This window comes from Sciurus carolinensis, chromosome 8 (assembly GCF_902686445.1).
Source record: "Sciurus carolinensis chromosome 8, mSciCar1.2, whole genome shotgun sequence".
Taxonomy (NCBI): domain Eukaryota; kingdom Metazoa; phylum Chordata; class Mammalia; order Rodentia; family Sciuridae; genus Sciurus; species Sciurus carolinensis.
The window spans coordinates 61,335,316-61,346,106 of NC_062220.1; the positions used below are offsets into that span (position 1 = coordinate 61,335,316).

Below are 10,791 nucleotides of genomic sequence, written 5' to 3' on the forward strand. Positions count from 1 at the left end.
CACACAAAGAAGAGAACATAATTACCTTTTGTTAGGATCATTCTGAAGTACTTCTACATACTGAAAACAAATTGACTTTGCCAAAATAAAGAGAGCAAGTATTAACAATTATCACATTTTAAATAACATATTGAGATACTAAAGGTCATAGAGGGAAGCATTAAGAGTTAAAATTCATTTTACTGTTTGGGGTATGATATACTTCTGGTATTTCAAGAGCCTATTTCTTCTTCATCTTCTTTTTTTCTTAAAACAGGGGAGAGCACAAACACAGTCCCCAACTACCACAAATTATGCAGTCGAGATTCCCGCATTTGGGGAAATTGCAGAGGTCAGCACATCAGGATTGCAATGGCTAAAACTTGCCCTGGGAAAACCACCTTCGTGATCATGGTATCTCTCCTGCCAGGTAAGTATTTAAACTCTTTCTTTAGGTTACCATTGAGATCAATATACTACTTACTGCTGGAACTTGTGAAACTTTTATACACGAGATCTACTTTATGTTTTGTAATGCATGGTTGCAATCTATTTCACGTTTTAGAATTTATGGTTGGTTCAAATTACTGGTTGTTCCTTATAACCAAATTGCTTAACTAAACTCTTCCCTGGCTCAATATCAAAGTATAGTTGAAAGAAGAGTCTTGGGTAAATTTGAAAGCAGTTTGAAGACTCCACTTACTTTGGCATTATATTCCCTGTCCTTGTACTCATAATGGTTTGGTGAGATATATATTTATCATGAAAAACAAAAAATATTGAATGTTCTGTATCTTTTATGATCAAGGGAAGCTTAAAAATTCAAGGGAACGGATTTTCCCCCAATAATTTCTGAGAAAAAACTTTATCTTAGGTCTTATTATTCTTAAAAGTGAAAATAAAACTGATTTCCAAAATTTAGGTTATAAGTCTCTTCATTTAGTTTTGTTTTAATAAAAGAGTAGGTCCACTTTCTATGTTGTTATTCATTATTTCTTACCTCAGTACAACTTATGATCAGGTGCTAAGAAAAATGTTAGTGCCATGAAATGGTGCACTTTGATAATGGAAGTCCAATATATACTAAGAAGCATTATATTCCCCATTATTCATGGTATTATTGTTTTTAGAATTTCTTGTCTTGAATGAGATGAGTGCTATTTCAAACTAATAGGAGCATTTAGAGTTCAAACCATCTTCCAGATTGGGAACTCGGTTTGTTCTCCTTTTGATTACACAATGGCATTCTTATTGTTCATTTCTCAAATTGGTAAATGTGGTTTCTGGAAGAGGTATGGATTTAAGAAGAAATATGCATGAAGAAAGGAGAACACAACCATACTCTTAAGTCTATCCTATCTAATTTCAGTTTTCAAAGAGGAACATTCTAGTGAGAACATTTTCTCTTACTTCCTGGGAATGTATCTGTAGGTTAGAAAAAAACTCAAATCTGCTAAAATACATGAAAAGTAAGGGTAGTGTGGTGTTTATTCTGACCCCAAAGAATCTGACTAATAAAATGCTCAAGTAAGGTAGAAAACAGGGTATATTAAAACAAGTAAAATATAAAAACAGTAATAAAACTGAGTCTAACTTTGGGTCTGGTCATATGAACTTTGAAGGCAGTCGTAGTAGACAATGGGATTTTAATATTTTTTGTATGGTGTTATAACAAACTATGTACATGATTAATTGTATAACCATATAATTATAGAGTTTGTATTATCAGGAAATTTTTTTTGAACATCCATCCTTAAAACAAAACATTACTTAAACATCTTTAATACATGCATACCATCAAACATATGTATATATACTACTGTGATAACATTTTTAACTTTTAACTTTCATACACAATTGTCAAAATTGCATATATTTATCATGTATAATATGTTTTGAAATGTTTACACATTGTAAAATAAACTAAATTGAGCCAATTAATATATGCATTACCTCATATACTTATTTTTGCTGCAAGAATACCTAAAATCTACGGTCTTAGCAATTTCAAAGAACATAATATATTTTTATTATCTATAGTCATGATGTTGCAAAATAGAGCTCTTGGACTTATTCCTACTAACAAACTAAAATTTTGTATCTTTGACTGCCCTCTCTTCAATTCCCCATCCCTCCTAGCCTTCAGTAACTGCTATAATAATCTTTTGTACATTTCAAAATACACACTTAATTAGAAATTTATTTTGATGGGATACAGGGAATTAAGATGCAGCTTTGAAATTGTTCTTTCAAGTTCTACTTATCTATCATGCTCATCCCTCAGAATGTATGAATTTCACTGTAGAAATCTCCAGAGATAAGAAGATCAATGGCACGATTTTTGGAATAACTTGGAATCATCCATGAAGACCAGATTTGTACTTATGGCCAAGAAACTATAAGGGTTAAAATTTGTGCAAGAATCATTTCAAAAGTAAGACCATGATTAAACTACATGTTGTTGGTAGTTAAGAGAAAAAAAAAGAAAAAGAGAACTGAGAACAAATGATCCCAGTGTTTCACTTAAATAGCCAAAGGAACAATTGAATTGTAAATCCAAACATGGAAACCAAGAATAGTAAAAATAGCTGACATTTTTCTAACTAACCGTGTGCCACACACTCTGTCCAATCATTTAAAATTTATTCCTCATAACACCACAATAAAATAGGAGCAATTACTACTCTCATCTTAGTGATGAGACAACTGAGGCCTAGAGACTTTTGAGTAAATTTCTCACATCCCAGAGCTGGTAAATGTTGTAGCCAGGACTTTGAACTGGGTCAGTCCAACTCAGAGCCCGTCTTCTAAGTGCCATGATTTTTCTGAACTAGCATAGATGAGGAAAGGGAAATGGGAGAGAGAATGGATAGATGAGGAGTGTGGTTTTGGAATGCTGTGTCCTCAAAAATAAAAACTTTAGACCTAGACAGATCTGGGATTTAATTTGTCCTATTATCCACAAAATTATATTAGAAAAATCTTCCCACTTGAAAAAATTGGATATTAATAGCTATCATGCCACATAAATATGATCAAAGATAAAATACTAAGATAGAGCCTATTACAAACTATAGTCTCAATTTGTTTATTTTTGCTATTAGGACAGCTTGTACAATTTAAAAAAAGAGTAACAACCTAATATCAACTTTAAATTGCTCCCAGGCTAATACAAAAGATAACTGGTGATATCTATCTGAACCTTCTAATACCCAGTCTAAAGAAAGCAAATATTTAATGATAAATATTTATAACCAAGAATTTTGTATTTTGATTATCAAGTAAATATTAAACATATCAGAGTTGAAATTTATCAATTCCTAAAGAGTAGTCTCAGAATTTCAAGAAGAATATTTATTAATATATCGCTCTCTTCTGATATATATGAAGTTCTGATCCTAGTTAGGAATGAGATGCAGCATTTACAAAAGAAAATTATCACCAAAAGTACACAATCCCAGTTACATCAAGATGATAAAATCAGCTCTAAGATTCATAAAATATTATGGTGTGATTGTGTGTCCTTCTTTTCTCTTATCTTGTTAGCTTGTCTCTGTTCCAGATGCCAGCCATTTTTGTATGAAAGTCCCATGTTAGATCATAGGTTATTAAATAATTGGCCATTACAATTTTTTCCTCCAACTAGTATGTAGAACCAAAGGTTGGATCATGAAAGAAAGTAAGATAAGCAGCTGCACTACCAAGCCATACATATCCTAGAATACACCTAATCAACACATGCTAATATGTTTTAATTGTATTATGCCATCTTTGACACTTTTTCTCTAAACTGGTCTTCTAAGTGCACTCCAGGACAAGCTTTATACATTTAATGGTAGAACTTACCATTTCCCTATTAAAATTTAAGTGTGTCTAGCTGAACTCCATCTATAAAATGAAACCTTTCTGTGACCCTTATAGAAGTGACTTTGTGTTCTGATCAAGAGGAAAAGCTTCTGTGTTCTGCATTACTCAACTATTTGGCACTTAGCATGAACTTTCAGATTATGAATGACATTGGGTTTGTATGCACATATGCCTTATCTTTTCAACTGAATTGCAATGTTATTAGCACAGGGAATTTTTATACTTCTTTTTAAAACCATTATGCAGATAACCCAGTGCTTTATTTACAAAGGCTTCCTGATTGATTGCAGTGTGCAATAAGATCATCTGTAACTTTCCTGAACAGTTTGGGTTGGGGTTCTCTGATTGTAATAGAAATGGACCCAACTGAAGAAAAAGCTGCCAGAGAGACAGGAAGGGAGCAGCTCTGACTCAATGACAGTCTTTTCCGGGAAGATTAATCTCATGATTCATTTTTGTCATTTTCTGTTCTTGTTCCACTCACTCAAGATTTAAATTTTTATGACATCTAGTGTGATGGGCCTATTTTGGGCCATTCAACTTTTCCTTTGATATTTTTGGCAGATTGAGATGACATTCCCACAAAGAAAGCTTAAAAACAGGGCTTTACCAAAAAAAGTGGGGGTAAACACAAGGAAGGGCATGGACAGCAAGGTGTCCCTCAGCACACTTCACAAACAGCAATGCCATCCTTGTCTACCTGAAGATGATAATCCTGAGTCAGAGGAAGATATCAATAGTTTGTGCCTTGGAAACCAGACAGATGTCTGGTTTAGATGATCTAAAACTACTAGAAAATTAATCACGTTGAATGTTTTTATGGGCTGCTATGTTGATTTCATAATCACAATTGTGTAGATATGTTCTCATTAGAATGACTAGGCATGCTAAATAACTTTAAGCAAGATGTTTAACATATCTGAATTTAGTTTTTTAATTTAAAAAATATGAGGATAATGAAATCAATATACCTAAATTGTTATAAAACTAATGAAAATTCATGCTTAATATAATGCTAGGTTATAGTAACTGTTTAACTATTTTTAGCTACAAACATAATTATAGCAGTAACATTCATTTAATCAGTGCATCCAATATTTCATATTTAAATCCAAACACCTTTGTAAATGACTTACAGGCATTTAAACTAGAGACACACCTAACCAGTGATCACATTTAAACATGAGTCATTTGGACATTAAGTTACTTTTACTAAAACTAAACTTTAAGTTCAACAGATATTTCTTATAGTTTTTAAACATATTTTTCTATGTGCACAAACTTATAGAACAAAATCATTTCAGATACTTTAAATATTAAAAAAATTAACATTAATTATTGGTTTGAGAGGAGACAGAAATATAGCTAGATCTAGCTATAGCTTTATAAATACTTATCAATGGACAAATTCCAAATTTTCTGGATGCAAAACAGGAAAATCAAATAGGTTAAAATATTTGGAAGAATATGCTTGTAAATATTTGTAAGAGTGACAGGAATGGAAAAGAATGCATTTACTTTTGTGACATGTATATAAAGTTAACTTTGTGGAAATCTGAACTTAGCATCTTGCTATTAAAGACAGGGAAATAGTGGTAATACTTCAGTTTGATTTAAGTAAATGGTGAAAGAAGCTTAAATTGGCCAATCTTTTTTCTTTCAGGTTGTCCATCATTGATAAGAAATTTGATTTACTTTATTCCCAAGTAATCAAATTTTAAAAATCTGTTTCAGTTTTACACATAACTTTGGGGTCTTACAGGTTTCTTTTCTGACTTATGGAAATAGGAAGGAAAATAGGAAAAACAGGAAAGAAAAAAAGAATATAGATTTTTCCTCTATTGTATATACGGTGTACTTAGTTCAAGATTTGTTTGTGTTTCTGTAGTGAAGAAGACTCTTTGGATACACAGTATCTCTCCTTAGCCATGGCGTGAGTGGGGATATGTTTCATGATCTTGAGTGGGTACCTGAAACCACAGAGAGTACTAAGTCCTAAATATGCTGTTTTTTTCTTATATACGCATACATACCTATGATAGTTTAATTTGTAAATTGGGCGCAGTAAGAAATGGACAACAATAGAAATAACAACAAATAAGTACTACAATAAAAATTACATGTATGTGGTTTCTCACTCTCTCTCTCAAAATATCTTCTTGAATTTTACTGACCCCAGTCAATTTACTGTGGTTAACTGAAAATGGAAAGCAAAATCACAAACAAATGGGGACTACTTCTACCCGATTGGCAGAATTAGAGGGATATTGGAGAGGCTTACGTATATTGGGGCTGACACAAACTTTATAAAAGTTTTTCTCTCTTTGACAAGGACATTGCCTGAATCCTGTGACATAATGAATGCCAGGTGATTTCCAAAATGTTTTGAACTTGAATGACTTCATTTTTTCTAAGTTAAACAGAAATTTTAATTCGATATTCCTTAAACTCGAAAATGCATGAAAATGTCACAGTTACTGGGAACATGGTTCAGTGGTAGTTTGTGCTCAGCATACCCCAGGACCTGGGTTCAATCCCCAGCACTGCCAAAAACAAAACAAAGACTGTCAAAGAGCAAACAACACAAAAACAGGTTAATCCTGACTTCTATGATTCACTCTCAGAGATCCTGATTCAGTAAGTCTACTGTGGGTCCCGGGAATTTGAAGTTTTATAAAGCAACCTGGCTGATTTTGATACAAGCAGTTCACAGATCATACTTAGACCCTTACCACAGGGTCACAGCTTCTACCTGATGTCATTACCACTTATTTATTTATTTCTATCATAAAATAATCCTCCAATCAACTTTCTGTAACTTCCCCTGCTGTTGAGAACTGCGATAAAAAAATCCAAAGTTTTTATATATTACTTAAATTGATGTTTGAATTTATATTTGAATGTGAATGTCTAATAGTTGAGTTGGATCTCCCAAACCATAATTCCATTGCATGTAGGTGTTCTAGAATTCTATGGTCAAATAGATTTGTATGTGATCCTACTTTATTAGAGAGTAACAGAGAGATACCAACATAAAATATCAAAATTATTTAGTGTTTTAGTTTTTGAATCAAACTTCTCAGTCTCTGACTCTGGAATCTTCTTAAGAAGAGACAAGTCAGTCAATATCTGGTACAAATACTATTTTCGTTATAGAAAGCCTAAGCCTCATCTTGCTTCCTTTCTAAGCCTGTTATTTTCCTGGCAATTCATACCAACTGCTGCTTTGGTCTCAAAGTCTTCTGACTTGCTAAGCCTCATTGAGTAAGATTAGTCAGAGATGGCAGTATTAACCACAGCTGGTAATAAGGGATCTTCCAAACCAACCCTGATTACAGGGACTAAAGGATTTTCACATGGCTAAAGCTGTGTCTGTGACAAGTGCAGGTAGTATAAGATGCCCTGCTAAATCCCTGTTTAAAAGATGTATAAATAAAAATGGGGAACTTTTGTGAGAAAAAAAGAATTAGATATTTAGTGAATGAAGCCAAGGTATGCAGTTACTTTTGGAGGTTATTAGTATAGACTGAATTGTAGTCGAATATAGTTTATAGGAGGTTAAGGTAGGAAGATCTCTTGATGCTAGTCTGGACAACATAATGAGACAGTGTTTAAAAAAATGAGAGGGAAAAAAGAAAGTTAAGAAATATGTTTGAAGAATTGCTTATTATTCATCATACTTAGATCATACCTAGGGACCTCGAAAACAAACAACAACAACAACAACAAAATTTTCCATGTGTAAGCATTGGATAGGATAGATAAGAGAGAGAATATCTTGACCAATGACCAGGAGTAATACAGTCTGGAAAAGCCAACTTTTGGGAGTACAATGTCCCAGTTTAAGAGAAGCTGCTTAGGATTGTCTAAATTCCTGGTACTTATTCCTGCAGTAAGCAACATTCTACATTAGTTTCCATGTAGTTTTGCCTTAGAAAAAGCATATCTTCATTATGGCAATATATGCATTCTACTCAGAATAAAGTCATAATTCTTCCAGTAAAATAATAAGTTGGTATTCTGTTTTACATTCTAGTCTGTCATTAAATTATTTTGGATAACTTAGTACCCCTGATTCTGATCATATCTGAGGAACTACACAGGTGGTATTCTGAAAAACACTGTTTAACAAAATCCAAACTCTAGTGAAATTAGCTACTCCCAGGCAGCTGGGGGTTTTTTGTTAGATCATCAAATATACCACTATCTTCCTATTTGGTTGTCCTCAAATATAGGGCAGCATACTGAATAAAAAGATTTGTATGAGCACATGAATTTTGTTTCAAATTAATATACTTTTGTAGTTGAGAAAATAAAAAAAAACAAATTTAGTTCTTGCCATTAGCTGTTAGCTATATGTTTAGCAGACTCTATAGGGTGGATTATTTACTTGGGAGAATTGATATCTTTATTGTTTTTCCTTAGAATCCCACAAAATAGAGAAACAAAAGTAAGCTTCATTGGACAAATTTCTTGCAAATATAGTTTCCTGTATCTCAAATCACTAGATTGTACTTCACTCATTCCTGCAATTCCAACTGAGATCTGTTGGGATATAACCTGCATAGCTAAGTGATCAATTTAGAAATTCTTCCTGTACCTCATTTTCACCCAATGGAAAAATATGTAGTTATAACAGATAATTGTAATGTGAATTAAATTGTGCATAATTTTTAATACTTTTCATGGCGGTAAGATCTTTCGTGGGGAATTCTAAGTGAGATAAGAAGGCTTTTCTGATTTTTTCCCTCTAATTCAACTTCTGAGATATTGTAAAACTTAGGTCCTTAATGCATGCTATGAAAGTATTAACCCATCATGTTTTATAGTCATTAATAAAATTTCCTCACATATAACTACATAATCTTAAAACTGTCTGGATCATCTCATACATTTCAATTGGAAGACTACTTCACAATTCTTTATACATACTTAATTTCTTTTTTCAGTTTAGCTTTTCTTTTGCTTTCTGAATTTTATCAGAGAGAGTGGGGAGGGTAATCTGCCTACTTAATTTCCTAAGTATAAATTTAAAATTTGGACACTGGAGGTCTTACTCTCCTTCATTAGTAGTAAATATTATTAGTGAGTCATATTTACTGAGTTTGTGGTAAATATTACTAGAGTACTAATCAGTACCTGTGGCACTGAGTAGAGCAATTTAATCACTATTGTGCAAATTGCACCTATATTATAATTAGAAAAACTTTGTAGTTATCACAATAGGTAGAGAGTCTCTTTACTTCCCCCTACTGTTCCCTCAAAATATAACTTATTTTTTATTTCATGTGAAAATGCAATTTTTTTTCTTATGACATACTTCAAATAACTCAATTTAAATGAATTGAAAATTCATTTAAATTCATCAAACACTGATTTATATATCCCTTAAAATATTAAAATAAAAATTTTAAATTGCATGAAATATTTGTCAGAATTATATATTTTGCTGTAACAAGATAAAATACCTGGGACACTTTGCTACTGGATAATTTCTGAAAATGAGACTTTTCTCAGCCTCTTATTTAGTATAACTTCACTGTCTTTGCTCAAAATCACTACCCTTAAAAGTAACAAAGTGATAATAAAGAAACAATGGTTAAGCTACTTAATAAATCATGATTCACTTTGAAATGACTAGGGACCTTCTCTTTAGTCAGTTTTCATGTGTATTTTGGTATGTATTTATTGAGTACTTACATTAGTTCAAGTGTTAGGTCTGAGAGTCTAAACTAAGGGATATTAGAGAACCATGACTTAATGGTTTTTAAAGACTACCAGAGGAGGCAGGTAATTACACAATTATTTAAGCCATTTTTAAATTACAAGGCCTTTGGGAGGAAGTATCTGTTATTTATAAAATGGACATAGAAGGACATGATTAGATCGTGGTAGTTGAGGAGGAAATTATGTTTTATGAGCTTTTAGGTTCATGGAAATCCTAGAATGTGGGAACTTCATGCCATGTTGGTAATTCCAGAGGAAGGTTCCAAAACCATGGGAAACCATTATAAGATCTTAAACATGAGAACAATGCAGTCTAGCCAGCTTTACATATTTCCCCCAGGTATTGTTATGAAAAATTTCAAAATTTCCCCAAATTAAATTATTGTAAAGTAAACATCCAAAATGCCACCATCTTGAATTCTTTAATTATAAATATCTTGCTACATTTGCTTTGACCCATTCATTTATCCACCCAGTTAGTTCATCTGTTAATCCACCTTGTTGTTTAAAGGGTTTTAAAAAAATGAGGTACAATTTACAAACAATAAGTTTTCCCTTAGTACACAGATTTATGCACAGACATAATGTCATGTAGCCCACCACAATCAAGTCGCAAAACAGTTTGAACTACATGTTTAAAGGCTTTTAAAGTTTTTTTTTTTTCTCCAGACATCAGCTATGTTTCACCTCTGAGAACTTCAGCATGCATGTCATTAAAAAGATCTCAGTGTTTGTCAAAGGAAAAGGCATAATTCATAACCTTTCTTCAAGCAGTGATACATGCATAAATCTGATTTGTAGAATGCTAAATCCCAACTTCTGGTCCTATATTACCCTTTATACTAATAACTAGAGCTCTGATTTTTTTTTAAATGATAGTTTTGCTTATTTTAGAATTTTAGATAAATAGAATCAAAAAGTATGTATTCTTTTGTTTAAATCTTCTTTGGTTTAGCATAATATTTTAAGATACAGATATGTTGAATTTAATAATTGTTCTTTTGAAATTGCTGCATTTTACTTTGTTCTATAAATACAGAACATTTTATTTATCTATCCATTCTCCTATTTATGGAAACTCAAACTGTTTCTAGTTTTGACTATTGTGAATAAAACCATCATGAACTTCTTATATAAGACTTTTAATATTAGATATGTATACAAACATTTATGTGAATTTACTTATTTAAATATCTAGCATTGGGATTTATTGGTTAT

At 32.1% G+C, this 10,791-nt stretch overlaps 1 non-coding gene across 1 annotated transcript; it reads right to left on the reverse strand.

The window, feature by feature from the left end:
- Positions 1-253: 253 nt before the first annotated feature.
- On the reverse strand, positions 254-417 carry LOC124992056 (U1 spliceosomal RNA). The gene has a single exon (XR_007110054.1). It is a non-coding gene; the product is annotated as a U1 spliceosomal RNA (small nuclear RNA).
- Positions 418-10,791: the final 10,374 nt, after the last annotated feature.